This window comes from Saccopteryx leptura, chromosome 1 (genome assembly GCF_036850995.1).
Source record: "Saccopteryx leptura isolate mSacLep1 chromosome 1, mSacLep1_pri_phased_curated, whole genome shotgun sequence".
In the NCBI taxonomy this organism is placed as follows: Eukaryota; Metazoa; Chordata; class Mammalia; order Chiroptera; family Emballonuridae; genus Saccopteryx; species Saccopteryx leptura.
The window spans coordinates 299,037,021-299,051,760 of NC_089503.1; the positions used below are offsets into that span (position 1 = coordinate 299,037,021).

General features: G+C 42.9%; 1 pseudogene; it reads right to left on the reverse strand.

The window, feature by feature from the left end:
* Positions 1-6,871: 6,871 nt before the first annotated feature.
* LOC136388381 (ferritin light chain pseudogene) lies at positions 6,872-7,399 on the reverse strand (annotated as a pseudogene).
* Positions 7,400-14,740: the final 7,341 nt, after the last annotated feature.

A 14,740-nucleotide genomic window follows, 5' to 3' on the forward strand; every position in this document is an offset into this window, starting at 1 on the left:
GGAGCCAGTTGTTACAGGGGTTATTGTTTGGCTTCCTGGACCAGTTGCTAGAGATAGTGTTCTGACTTCCTATAAGCTTGACTCGTTCTCTCTCCCCACTGCTCAGAAACATCTGCCCTGTGGCTATTCCTCATTCACACGAGCAATGTCTGTCCTTCTCAGCCTGTCAGAAGCTGTCCCAGGGATTAGAAACAGTCCAACTGCTGCTCCCTGGGGGTTTTCTGTCCAAGTAGTTCATGAATACTTTCAGATACCACTGGGTGAAAAATAAAATTGGTATAAATCTGGGCATGTAACACCTTAGCTAGAAAGTATGGATTTAGTCCTATATTGCCTTATTTGTCAGGGTGCACACTCATCACTCTAGATTGTCTGGAGCTGGTTTTATAGTGTGGGCCACTTCACAAACACTTACAATGTGTCAGGAATTGAGTTAGGGACTAAGGAAACAAAAGATGTATGAGACTCTGGTCCCCTGGTAGAGAAACATGGAAGGTAGGTGACGATATAAGTTCTTATGTTCTGAGTGGGCCATTAGCTACTCCTCTTTATCGACATTGACGACCATGGGTTTTAGCCAGTCTAGCACCTGTCCCACTGCAGTGAAACTGAAAGCACGTTTCCATTTACCCCACTGGACTGAGATTCCCTCCAGGGCAGAAACTCACATACCCACTGTGTTACCAGCACCTCAGCCAGTGCCTGGCTCATTGCAGGAGGGTTAAGAGTATGAGCTGTTTGATCAAACAGAAGCAAGTTCAAGTCCCAGCTCGTGTACATATTGACTGTGAGAACTGGGGCGAGTTACTTAGCTTTTCTTAGGCCCTCTGATATTATTCATAAAATGGGGATAATAATAATCATAGCTGCCTGATCAGGCGGTAGCTCAGTGGATAGAGCATTGAACTGGGACGTGGAGGTTCAAAACCCTGAGGTCACTGGCTTGATTGCGTGCTCACCCAGCTTGAGTGCAGGCTCACCAGCTTCAGTGTGGGGTCACTGGCATGAGCGTGGGATCATAGATATGACCCCATGGTTGCTGGCTTGAGCTCAAAGGTCACTGGGTTGAAGCCCAAGGTTGCTGGCTTGAGCAAGGGGTCACTCAGTCTGCTGTTGCCCCCTGACCAAGGCACATATGAGAAAGCAATTAATGAACAACTAAGGTGCTGCAATAAAGAATTGATGCTTCTCATTTCTCTCTCTTCCTATCTGTCTGTCCCTATCTGTCCCCCCCCCCTCTCAAAAAAAAAATCATGGCAATCCATTGTAGCTCATAGATCATTTCTACATCATTGGCACATATTAAACACTTAGTAAATATTTTCTACTACAATTGTGAATTCAATGGCCTTGTAATTTCAGGGGTGCAATATTTACAATGAAATAATACTGAGCCATAAAAATGAAAGAAATCTTACCCTTTGTGACAGCATGGATGCACCAGGAGAGCATTATGCTAAGTGAAACAAGCCAGTCAGAGAAAGACAAGTACCATATGATTTTACTCATATGTGGAATTTAATGAACAAAATGAGCTAACAATCAAAATAGAAGCAGACTTAGAGAGAGAACAGACTGACAACTCTCAGAGGGGAGGGGAGTTGCAGGGCTGGGTGAAAAAGGTGAAGGGATTAAGTACCCCCCCCCCAAAAAAAACACAAAACTCCGCATAGACACAGACAACAGTACGGTGATTACCAGAGGGCAAGGAGGACGGGAGAGGTAGAAGAAGAAGAAAAAAAGAAAGAAATTCCAGAGATGCAGATGATATGTACTCCAGAGTGGAGAAGGAGGAATTGCTGGAGCACGTTCTTAAATTTGGATGTTTTTCTGGGGTGGAAGCCAAGCAAATCCATTCCAATGTCATATGGTACGAGAGCAAGTTATAACATTATGTGGTACTTCTGAACAGCACACAGTAAAATAGAACTAATCTCATTAATCACAGGGCATGAAGAACTTGAATTCATGACTTAAAACAAGGATGGAAATATTTGGGAATTTCTGTTCCACATCACAAATATTGGCAATCACCTTTCCACAGATACTTGGTGAAATCTGGATTTAATTACTGGCACTTTAGACAAAATAGTGTTGAATAGGGGTTGTTCATAGATTCTAAGGAGGGAAAGAATTTTGTTAAACACATTTCATAGAGGAGAAAACTAAGAGGAGCTCTAAGCTTAAATGTTCTCATTTCATAGATCTGCTGTGAATCTTAATTTCCCCAAATGATAATAATAGCTTCTTGTTGTGAGAATTGAATGAGATAACAAATGTGAAAGCACCAACACAATGCACTATGTATATATGTATATTAGTGAGCGAGAGACAGACAGACAGATAGGAAGAGGGAGATGAGAAGCAGCAACTAGTAGTTGTGGCACTTTAGCTGTTCCTGATTGCTTCTTAGATGTGCCTTGACCGGGGGCTCCAGCTGAGCCAGTGACCCCTTGTTCAAGCCAGCAACCTTGAGCTCAAGCCAGTGACTTAGGGCTCAAACCAGCAACCATGAGATTATCTCGATGATCTCAGGCTTAAGCCTAGGGTCCTGCACTCAAGCTAGTTAGCTTGTACTTAAACCAGATGAACCCAAGCTCAAGCTGGTGACCTTAGGGTTTCAAACCTGGGACCTGGGCATCCCAGGTCAAATCTCTATCCACTGACCCAGCACTAGTCGGGCAACAATGCCCAATGTATTTTGAATACTGGGAATAATCAAAATTTATTTCCTTTTTATTCTTCTAGTGATAGAAGAGTAACATTTGGAAAATGTACAGTATCCTAGAACAGTTATTCCAAGGGAAATGAATGTATAAAAATAACCTAGTTTTACTTAGGAGTAGTGTGGCTGAGATTGCTGATTACCCCCCTGAATCCATCCTCCTTTTACCTTGCTGTGATAGAATCCCTCATTATTAGATGGGCCCATGGCTGCTTGGAATAATGACTATATTTACCAGGCTCTTCTGTAGGAGATATGGCCATGGATAATGCGCTGTATGGGGAAGGGGTGTGCAATCCACCGGACATTTTCTTTAAGAGAGATTATTTGCTCCCTTCCTTCCCTTTCCTCCTCTGTTTCCTGGAATGTTGTTGTGATGGCTGGAACTGCATGGAGCATTTGTCTAGACTCTGAAGTATGGTTTGAGGATGGAAGAGCCTGGATTCTTTATGATGATGGAGCTACTGCATCAGCACTGGGCTGCTAATGCTTGTGGGAGAGAGCACATTTTGATCTTTGTTTGGGCTTTTGGTCACTTGCAGCAAAATCCAGTTCTAACAATTATGTCATCATTGATACAGTCATTGAGAGACATGACACTAAAGAGACCTGAACATTTTTTTTTTTTTTTTTTTCATTTTTCTGAAGCTGGAAACGGGGAGAGACAGTCAGACAGACTCCCGCATGCGCCCGACCGGGATCCACCCGGCACGCCCACCATGGGGCGACGCTCTGCCCACCAGGGGGCGATGCTCTGCCCATCCTGGGCGTCGCCATGTTGCGACCAGAGCCACTCTAGCGCCTGGGGCAGAGGCCAAGGAGCCATCCCCAGCGCCCGGGCCATCTTTGCTCCAATGGAGCCTTGGCTGCGGGAGGGGAAGAGAGAGACAGAGAGGAAGGAGAGGGGGAGGGGTGGAGAAGCAAATGGGCGCTTCTCCTGTGTGCCCTGGCCGGGAATCGAACCCGGGTCCTCCGCACGCTAGGCCGACGCTCTACCGCTGAGCCAACCGGCCAGGGCGAGACCTGAACATTTTAGGAGACAAAGTCAAGGCCTAAAAGAAGTCTGAGTTCCCCACGAAACTTATTTAAAAAATGCTACCCCATTAAAATAAGGAAGAAAAACAACCAAATCTATTGGTGTCCAATACAAGGCTGGCTAGGTCATAGCTTTGATTTCACATTGTTCACCAATGAAAAAGACATAGAGAGTGTCAGCATGCACACGTTACTGTACTCTAAACTCCTGCATCATTCTGGACCATGACAGTGTAGAATTGCTAAGAATTCTGATCAGAGTCTTGCTACAATAAGATTTCTCTTTAGCCTGGCCAGGCAGTGGCGCAGTGGATAGAGCATCAGACTGGGACGCAGAGGACCCAGATTCAAACCCCGAAGTTGCTGTTTTAAGCATGGGCTCATCTGGTTTGAGCACGGCCTCACCAGCTTGAGTGCTGGGTTGCTGGCTTGACTGTGGGATTATAAACATGACCCCATGGTTGCTGGCTTGAGCCCAAGGTCACTGGTTTGAGCAAGGGGTCACGTCACTTGCTCTGCTGTAGCCCCCCAGTCAAGGCACATATGAGAGAGCAATCAGTGAACAACTAAGGAGCTGCAATGAAAAATTGATGCTTCTCATCTCTCCCTTCCTATCTGTCTGTTCCTGTCTGTCCTGCTCTCTAACTCTCTCTCTGTCACTGTCAAAAAAAAAGAGACAGCAGATAAACATGCAGGAAATTATTATTCAAGAGACTGGAGGGGAACATGTTTTTATACCAGTTTCTTTTGAATCTTACCAAATCATGACATAGCAAACCATCAGTAGTAAGATGCAAATGCAAAGTGATATAATTATGCTGTGGGTTGAATTCTAATTTTTTAAAATGTGTGTTTTAGTACAAACACCAAATATACATAGATATGATTTTTTGCACTACAAGTCATCCCAATATCCAATCTAAAGAGGTCTTATTTATTTATTTATTTTTGTGACAGGGACAGAGAGAGAGATAGCAAGAGGGACAGACAGGGACAGACAGGAAGGGAGAGAGATGAGAAGCATCAATTCTTTGTTGCAGCTCCTTAGTTGTTTATTGATTGCTTTCTCATATGTGCCTTGACCAGGGGGCTACAGTAGAGTGGCCCCTTGCTTAAGCCAGCAACCTTGGGGTCATGTCTATGGTCCCACACTCAAGCCAGTGACCTAGTGCTCAAGCTGGTGAGCCTGCGCTCAAGCCAGATGAGCCTGCCCTCAAGCAGGATGAACCCGTGCTCAAGCTGGCGACCTCGGGGTTTCAAACCTAGGTCCTCCAACATTCCAATCTGATGCTCTACCCACTGTGCCACCACCTGGTCAAGTGGGAATGAGCCCACTTTTAACCATAGTCCCAGATATCAGGTGTTAGTTTACTTGGAGGCTAAGGTCAATTGCAATTATTCTGTTACACGAGTCTTCCCTTTCTGTGTAGATCTTGGCTAATTTGTAGCTTATATCTCTCTTTAGCCCTGGCGGGTTGGCTCAGCAGTACTGAGCGTGTAGAAGTCTCTGGTTTGATTCCTAGTCAGAGCACACGGGAGAAGTGACCATCTGCTTCTCCACCCTTCCCCATTCTCTCCCACTCTCTCTCTTCCCTTCCCCTAGCCATGGCTTGAACGGCTCAAGCAAGTGGGCCGCGGATGCTGAGGATATCTCCATGACCTCGCCTTAGGTCCGTGATGGTGAACCTTTTTATAAAAACTACCCACTTTTGCAGTGCTGGTTAACCTGGTCCCTCCCGCCCAGTAGTGGGAGTTCCAGCTTTTATGTGGGCCAATCGCAGCACTGTTTGGTGCTAAAATAGCTTGGTTGCCGAGCAATAGAGCAGTGGCCTCAGATGGGCAGAATATTGCCTAGTTGGGGGCTTGGTGGGTGGATCCTAGTCAGGGCACATGTGGGAGTCTGCCTCACTATCTCTCCTAAAACAAACAAACAAACAAACAAAAAATTTATTTTTTGCCCTAGTAACCTGGCTATGCCAAGGTCGTGAGTTCAGTCAATCCCTCATCAGGGCACACATGAGAAGCAACCAATGAGTGCACAATAAATGGGACAACTAAGTGGAACGACAAGTTGGTGCTTCTCTCTCTTTCTCCTTCCCTCTTCCACCTCTCAAATCAATGTAGAAATTACAAGTATTTTTTTAAATTATTTTTTTAAAACTGGAGTATAATTGACATATAACATTATATTAGAGTCAGATGAACAACATAATTATTCAATGTTTGTATAAATTGAGAGTGATCACCACAACAAATCTAGTTAACACCTGTCACCACACATAGTTGTAAATTTTTTCCTCTGATGAGAACTTTTAAAATCTATTCTCTTAGCAACTTTCAAATATGCAATACGGTATTATTACCTATAGCCACCATGTTGCACATTACATTCCCATGACTTACTTATTTTATAACTGGGAATTTATACCTTTTGATCTTCTTCACCCATTTTGTCCATCCCCTATTCCAAACCCCTCTGGCAACCACCAATCTGCTCTCTGCATCTATGAGCTTTTTTTTTTTTTTTAATTCCTCATATGAGATATAAAATCATACAACATCTTTGTTTGTATGACTTATCACTTAGCATAACACTTTCAAGTTCCATTTATATTATTGCAAATAGCAAAATTTACTTCTTTTTTATGGCTGAATAACATTCCACATTTTCCTTAGCTATTCATTCATTGAAGGACCCTTAAGTTGTTTTGGTAAGCATCTCTTAATGAGGCGATTCATTAGAAGTTATTCAAGCAGCTGATAGGGTTAGCTTTATTTCTCACTTCTGTGAATTCCTCCCTGATACTCCAGCTGTGGCTGTCAGTAGTCTGGCTTTCAACAGCCGTAGTTGGTAATGCTTAAGTTGTCCTTAAACTTAGCATTTATTATCTATCTATCTATCTATCTATCTATCTATCTATCTATCTATCTATCTATCTATCTATCTATCTATCTACACAACACTTTATTGTTTCCATTTGGTCCAATGCATGGGAGAGGGCTTCAGGGTTGTAAGAGGAAGCCTAGTGGTTTCAAGGAGAGACTCACACAAAAGCCAGGCACCAGGGAATGCAGTGGGACCCCTCGAAGGCCTCTGGGATCCAAAGGCTCCTATTTGTGCTTGAGGGTGAACCTCTGGAATAGATACTTGCCCAGCCCAGCCTGGGGGCTGCTAGCCTGTGGAGGTGAGTCAGGTGTGGCCCATCTCCTTGATGAGTTTCACCTCCTCATCCGGCAAGCTGTTCTCCAGGAAGTCACAGAGGCGAGGGTCGGTGCTGGTAGTACCCAGGGCACGCAGATCCCAAATGGCCTGCTCAGGTTCTTCTCTACGGCCATGGTGGCTTCCATGGTGTCTTGAGATTCACCACATTTGTCTTGTGGAGGCTTCAGCATGTTCTGGAAGAGAATGTGACTACCACACTGGTTTTGCATCTTTAAGAAACACTCAGCGCCCTTACGCTTTTCCTCGGCCAACTCTGGGAAGAAGTGGCCCGCGCCTTTCAGAGCCACAGTGTCGCAGTCAAAATAGAAGTGAAATAGAAAGAGGTAGGTGTAGGAGGCCTGCAGATGTAGTTTGATCAGGTGGTTGAGGGCAACCTCCACCTCAGTTGAATAATTCTGACAAATTTGGGGGCTCATGGTTTTTTGGCAATAAGAAATTAAGCTTAAAAAAATGGTGTCTGTTGGCTGGTCTTGGAGGCCAAGGATGGCTGAGATGGTTCTTAAGGTGGTGACTGAAGAAGAGGCTAGAGGGTGGTCAGAGGCTGGAAGAAAGGGTGTCCCAGGGTCCATTCTGGTCTAAACACTATTGAAGCACGAGAGATGGATCGGGGGACTGTGAAAGGCACTGCCTAAACTTAGTTTTCTATATTTTAAATGTTTACATGAATGACTTTCTTTTGCTTCCTTGTAGCCAATTCAGTTAGGCACTTAATGCCTGCTTGTTTGTTTATTACCCAGGGGCTATGTTGACATGGAATGAGTATTAGGGCAGGCTGGGCTTAGATGTAGTCATATCTTCAGTATAAGTTGATCCTAATTTTAGGGTGAGGTTTTTCAATGACGAACAGTTGACTTAACAAAAATGTGATCTGGAAATAATCACTCACCAACTCAGTAAGAGAAATGGTTGATAAAAGCTTGACTAGGAAAATCTTATGATTAAAAAAAAAAAAGTAAACTCAAGGGGATTAAATTAATCACACTTCTGAGTTCATGGTAAATTAGCATTGCTATTCCATGTAAGGCTCCTCTTATTTGTCTGTATTTATTCTTTTTCATCTCATACCCATTCTGTTCCCTATACAGTAGACAGTTCTGATGCATTTGATATGTATCTTTTTTTGTATGTGTTTTAAAAAATGTAATAATAAATAACACTTATATACAACTTTCTACAAGCCAGGCTCTGTTCTAAGCTCTTTATAGATAATCATTAATTCTTATAACAACCTTATGAGTTAAACACCTTTATTACCCCTACTTAATAGATGAAAGAACTGAGACATAGAGAGATTAAGTAAGTTGCCTAAAGTCACACAGCTACTAAGCAATGAGGTTGGGATTTGAACCCAGGCTGTTGAACTCCTGAATCACACGCCTATTACCAACCACACCACCAAAATGCGTACTATGCTTTGTGTATATGCATTTTTTAATTTATGTAAATGATACTGCTATAAATGTCCTTTTGTTTCTTACTTCTTTCTCACTTTGTTTCTTATTTCTATCAGTCAGCACTCTGCCTTTAAGAACCCATGTTGCTTTGTCCACTTATGATCCCTTTTTCCAATGGCTGTGCTGAGGGCAACCATCTGTCCCATATCGCCTCTCTACTCTCCCAGTGCGGAGACTCCAGTTTCCTGCCTCTACAAACAATGCTGCCTTGAACATCCTCCCTCAGGACGTGTGGGGTGATTTTCCTTTCTGTGCTAAATTTGTGCCTCCTGTGAAACAGGAAGCTGGAAGAAACCTTTTCTGAAAAGGTTCTTTGTGTCATTGCAGTCATGTCTCAGGCACTGTTCCTGATATAGGACCATCTCAAGGTGGCACATGAATATTCATGTATGTGAAATCAGAATCCCTTCATCTATGAAATAATCGCTTTGTAAATGTTTATTCATGCCACTCACATGCTAGTAAATATAAGAAGGGTGACACAAGGATGGCCAAGACCTCCTTGGTCCCCACAGAGTGAAAATTAAGGATAGGGACTTGGATTTGGAATGACACAGGTGCAGAGATCACCCCCATTAGCTGTGCCTGTGCGAGCTTGTGGGCAAGTTTCTTAAACCCTCCAAGGCAATTTTCTCATGTTTAAAATGGGGGTAATTGTAGGGATTAACTTCTTTCTGTTTAAAATAGAAATAATTGTTGTTTGTTGTGAGGATTATCTTCTGTCTGTGGGGGAACTAGCACAGAGCACGGCCTGAAATAAGTGCTCATACCTACGGGAAAACCCCTGCCCTTGAGAAGCTCCTAGCCGAGTGGAAGAGACAGATGGGGACCCTGAGATTCACAATGTACTATACAAGGACCTTGATGGCAACATGTACAGAGTATGATGGGAGCACAGAGGAGAAAACGGGAAGGGCATATTAATTGTTACTGTTAATTCCATGCTTACCTTGTTCTAGACACTGTCTATACTTACCGTATTTTCCCTCGTATAAGACGCACCTTAATTTTGGGGCCTGAAATTTGAACAAAAGTTTTACATAAAGTTATTGAACTCAGCCTGACCTGTGGTGTTGCAGTGGATAAAGCATCAATCTGGAACACTGAGGTCGCCAGTTAGAAACCCTGGGCTTGCTTGGTCAAGGTACATACAGGACGCAACTACTATACTTCCCCTCTCTCTGCCTCTATCATCTCTAAAAATCAATAATAATAAAAAAAAGCCTGACCAGGCAGTGGCGCAGTGGATAGAGCATTGGACTGGGATGCGGAGGACCCAGGTTCGAGACCCCGAGGTCGCCAGCTTGAGCGCGGGCTCATCTGGTTTGAGCAAAGCTCACCAGCTTGGACCCAACCAAGGTCACTGGCTTGAGCAAGGGGTCACTCGGTCTGCTGTAGCCCCACGGTCAAGGCACATATGAGAAAGCAATCAATGAACAACTAAGGTGTCGCAACAAAAAACTAATGATTGATGCTTCTCATCTCTCTCCGTTCCTGTCTGTCTGTCCCTATCTATCCCTCTCTCTGACTCTCTCTCTGTCTCTGTTAAAAAAAAAAAAAAGTTATTGAATTCAAGTTTTTTTCATCATAAAATTCATACAACTACTCATCACTGTCAAAACTCCCATCCATTAGCTTGTCCTCATCTGTGCCTGATGATGAATCACTGTCTTCAACAATGAGCACAAAAACAAGTGTGAAAAAGCAGGAAATGCAAGTTAAAAAATCTACCACCACTGTATAAGACAGTGGTTAGACCCCAGTTTTTAGACCCCAAATTTTTCGGAAAATTGCATCTTATACATGGAGAAATATGGTAGTTTATTTTATGCTGGCCTTTTAAGGTGGATATTACTATTTCTACTTATGTAATAGAAGTAGAAACCAAAGCTTAATGACAACGTGCCATTCAAAGTCACTCAGCCACTATGGTGCAGAAAAGATCTGAATCCCTGTCTGGCTCACTCTAAACCCTGTGTTTATTTCAACTACACTGAAGAGGAGCAGGCATTCGATTTGGATCATTAAAGATGAGCAGGCATTTTCTGCGTGGGTGGGGAAAGCAAACATTTTTTTTTGACACCTTGACTTTAGAATCTTTCCAAAGAACCATATTTTTAATTTATTCATGGCCAGCACACACATTTACCTTGAATTTATCCTGGCTGGATGCTAGAAATGCAAAGACTAAGAGATGATGAGGTCTCTGTCCTCCAGGGATTTACAATCCCATCAGACAGACTGGCTGCATACACATCCACCATCCATAACCAGATGATACAGGGTTGCATAAGCTACATTCCCAGAGAGTCATGCGGGTATTTAGTGAGTCCAGAGTAGGGAGAGATCACAGAGGGCTCCGAGTCAGAGATGGCACTGGGGAGTGGGTGGGACGGCAGTTGTGCATCCGAACAAAGAGGACAATGGGTTGTGTACTAAGGTTAGGTCCAGCACTGTCATATCTAATGCCAGAGTTGCATTTGAAAGAGGGACATATAGACATAAATTCATGGCAAGTCATATTTTAGTCTTATCACTCCCTTAAATAGACAACAAAATATCGGCGGTTTTATTGATTCTGTGGGCTGCGTGCTCAGCACAGTCCCTTTTCCCTGCAGATGAGCACACAAATTACTCCTACTTTGGATTACAGAGCCTCCTCCAGCCCTCAAATTCCTATAATTGGCTTGTGTTTGGGATGGTATTGAGCAAAAATAACATTGTTTAAATCACTAGAGTCAAACTGGCGAGAGAAGATGCTTGTGACCTTGAGAATATGGGGCAGCTGAAGATTGTTGAAGCACAAGGAGGTGGTCCTTTGTCTCTGTGGACAGCTATTTGGTGTCTCTAAGCTTTATCTCAATTTGCTGGGGACAAACCCAAGTGAGCTCAAGGGTGGAAGAATGATCTACATTTCTGATGCCTAAGCTAAGTCAATATGAGTATGTCAAGTACCAAGACTCTAGGTTGAGTTGCTGGTGTTCACTCTGAGGAGGAGGACTAGTCATCAGCGGAGAAAACGTCATTCAAAAGGAGATACAACCTGTGTAATTCCCATGTGCCATCCAGTAGGATGAGGGACTCACTAGGGCAGTGGGAAGATTGCATAATGCCAAATTCTTATAGATTTAATTTACTTAAGATGTGATATTAGTGTAAAAGTGGAAAGGCAGGAATTCATGTGGGTACATTTGGGTTTGTTGGGATAAAAGGAGTTGGGGGAAATAGAGGTAAATTTGGAAAGGGACCAGATGGTAGAAGACTACAGTTATGATATTGAATTTGGGCTCAATCCTCTAGGGTGACATTTGTCTGACCAAGGTATTGCCATTGTGAGAGAAAGATTTCAAGAACACTAAACATATTATCTATCTATCTGTCTATCTATCTATCTATCTATCTATCTATCTATCTATCTATCATCTATCTATTTATCTATCGTCTCTTTTCTCTTAATCCTGGGGTCCATATATACGGACTGTACAGAGCTCACACGCAGACACAGAGCAAACCTCTGGACTAACATAAAAACAACCACCAAGACCCTGGGAAGCTCAGCTGTTGTGTGGAAGCCACGGCTACTGTGGCTCACTCCCCCTTCTGCACGAACACGCTCCTACAGAGAGGCACCTGCACCCGAGCCCGACATCTTTATTTCTTTTTGCCTTTGATTAAGCCTCACAATAAAACGGCACACCAAGGGGCACGACATTACTGTGTCATTAAAGCAAACATTTCACAAGGAGCATTGCCCGAACTGAGATGCTTCTGATGTTTTTATTTTCACTGAGTCTTTGAGGCCAGCCGAGGGAAACATTTACTGTGGCCAGAGCTTGAGGAGGCCAACTTTATCCAACAGGTGAGCTGGTCAGGTTACCCTGAGTCCTGACCTGATTTCCTTAAGAAAAGGGAAAGAGGTTAAAGTGCTTGATGTATCACAGTACACAGGGCTCACAGGATGAAACACACACACACACACACACACACACACACACACACACACACACACACACACTTGACAGACTGTTAATATAATTACGAAGAAAGTGAAAAGTGCAGGAATACAGCTCAATTTCTTTTTTTCTTCATAATATATCTGATTTTTAAAATAATTTCCATGATTTTCCTCTCAAGAGCGCGCACATACACACATATGCATATACATTTCTACTTCAGTGTTTTTTTAAAAGCAAACCTGGTGCAAATAACAGTCTGTTCTAAAGGAAACCTTTGAATGAATATATTTAGTGAATCTGGAGATTTCCAAACCGAGTGCTTTTGCTAAAAATGGCCACTGCTCACAGAGGAGACACCACCCTCCTGTTAATGTTATTAGCAAGCAGAACAGCAGCATCTACAAGGCTCGGGGCAGAGAAGTGACACTTGGGGAACCACACGGGGCCAAATAAATGTGAGGTGATTGACTATTTTCATCACTACCTCTGCAGTAGGCCGGAGCCCATTTTTAAGGGGCTGCCTGGTGTCAGCGGGAGGAAGGCACTCAGACAATCCCAAGGCAGTTTCTATTGTCCTCAAAGACACATCATCTTCAGGACCAAAGCCTGGGGTCACACCGTTTGTCTTGAACAAACTCCTGATAAATTTTTCTTTTTAAAAAAGTCCCCTTTTTTTTTATTAGCTGTAATAAAAGCTTTTCCTTCTAAATATATGTCCTTATATATCAACAGGCGAAGATGAAAAATTCCTTGTCATTTGCCAAGAATAGTGTCTTTTTTGTGACTTGTTATCTATTGAACTGGATGCTATGACGTCTCTTTGAGGATTCTGATAGCAGATAGACTATTCTGTCTCTTGTGACAAACACATTTGAAGGCATAATTATGGGGTGTCAGCTGGGGTGACTGGCACATTCTCTCAGATGGACCAGATAGTCAGTGGGTTTGTGTACGCGGGAAACTTCCTGTCCTTTATATATATTCAATGGAAATGGGACTGACATAAAGTGATAAGCTGTTCCTATCGTAGATTCTAGAAACTTCTGTCCACAAACAACTCTCTTTTATGGTTCAAAATTATGCAGTTCATTCTAAAATCAAATTAGGATAAACTGCATAATATTTGAATTCTTGAAAAGCTTTTAAATTGTAGATTTTCTATCAAAAAGCAAAACTAGGCCCTGACCGGTTGGCTCAGTGGTAGAGCATCAGCCTTGTGTGCAGGAGTCCTGGGTTTGATTCCCGGCCAGAGCACACAGGAGAGGCGCCCATCTGCTTCTCCACCCCTCCCCCTCTCCTTCCTCTCTGTCTCTCTCTTCCCCTCCAGCAGACAAGGCTCCATTGGAGCAAAGTTGGCCCGGGTGCTGAGGATGGCTCTATGGCCTCTGCCTCAGGCACTAGAATGGCTCTGGACGCAACAGAGCAACACCCCAGATGGGCAGAGCATCGCCCCCTGGTGGGCAGAGCATCGCCCCCTGGTGGGCATGCCGGGTGGATCCCGGTCGGGCGCATGCGGGAATCTGTCTGACTGCCTCCCCGTTTCCAACTTCAGAAAAATACAAAAAAAAAAAAAAAAAAAAAAAAAAAAAAAAGCAAAACTAAGTAGTTGAAAGAAAATGATTCTGGTTAAAAATACTTGATTTAAAAATTATTATTCCAATGGGGGAACAGGGAGCTCTTGTTTAAAGGGTGCAGAGTTTCAGTTTTGCAAGATTGAAGGAGGTCTAGAAATGGACGGTGGTGGTAATGGCACAATAATGTGAGTGCACTCAATGCCACTGGACTGTGTGCCTAAGAGTGATTCAGATGGCAAATTACATGGTCTGTGTATTTTACAACAATTTAAAAAAAATAAAAAAATTACACCTAGGTAAGTGCTGGTGATAGAATAAGTGAAGATTTTTTTGGGGTGGGGTATGTACTATATTAAAAATCTTGCTCTTTAAATGTCCTGTTTCTTTTATTTTGCGGTAACAGCTCAATGAGACTCTCTAAAATTGACTTATTAATGCTGCTCTGTGGATAGCACTGCAGTTAAGTTTGTGCAATTGCTAATGTGATCTTTTGTTTTAACCTGATGCCAACTATGGTACTCTAACCAAATCTTTAGAGATTTAATTATGCAGGAAAATATTCTTAACCCCGCTCATTTTAAGTCAGCTTGGTTGCCACACATTTATCTTTTGAAACAAAACCTTTGGCTTCTTTTAACTTTCTCTTTCTATTTTACTCAGTTATATGTCACAAAACTCCCCCTCTTCATAAAACACTTTAACAGATACCCTTTACATGTTGACTTTCCAAAGGTAACTTTTATTTTTTTTGTCAGTTGAGATGCTGTTGGGAA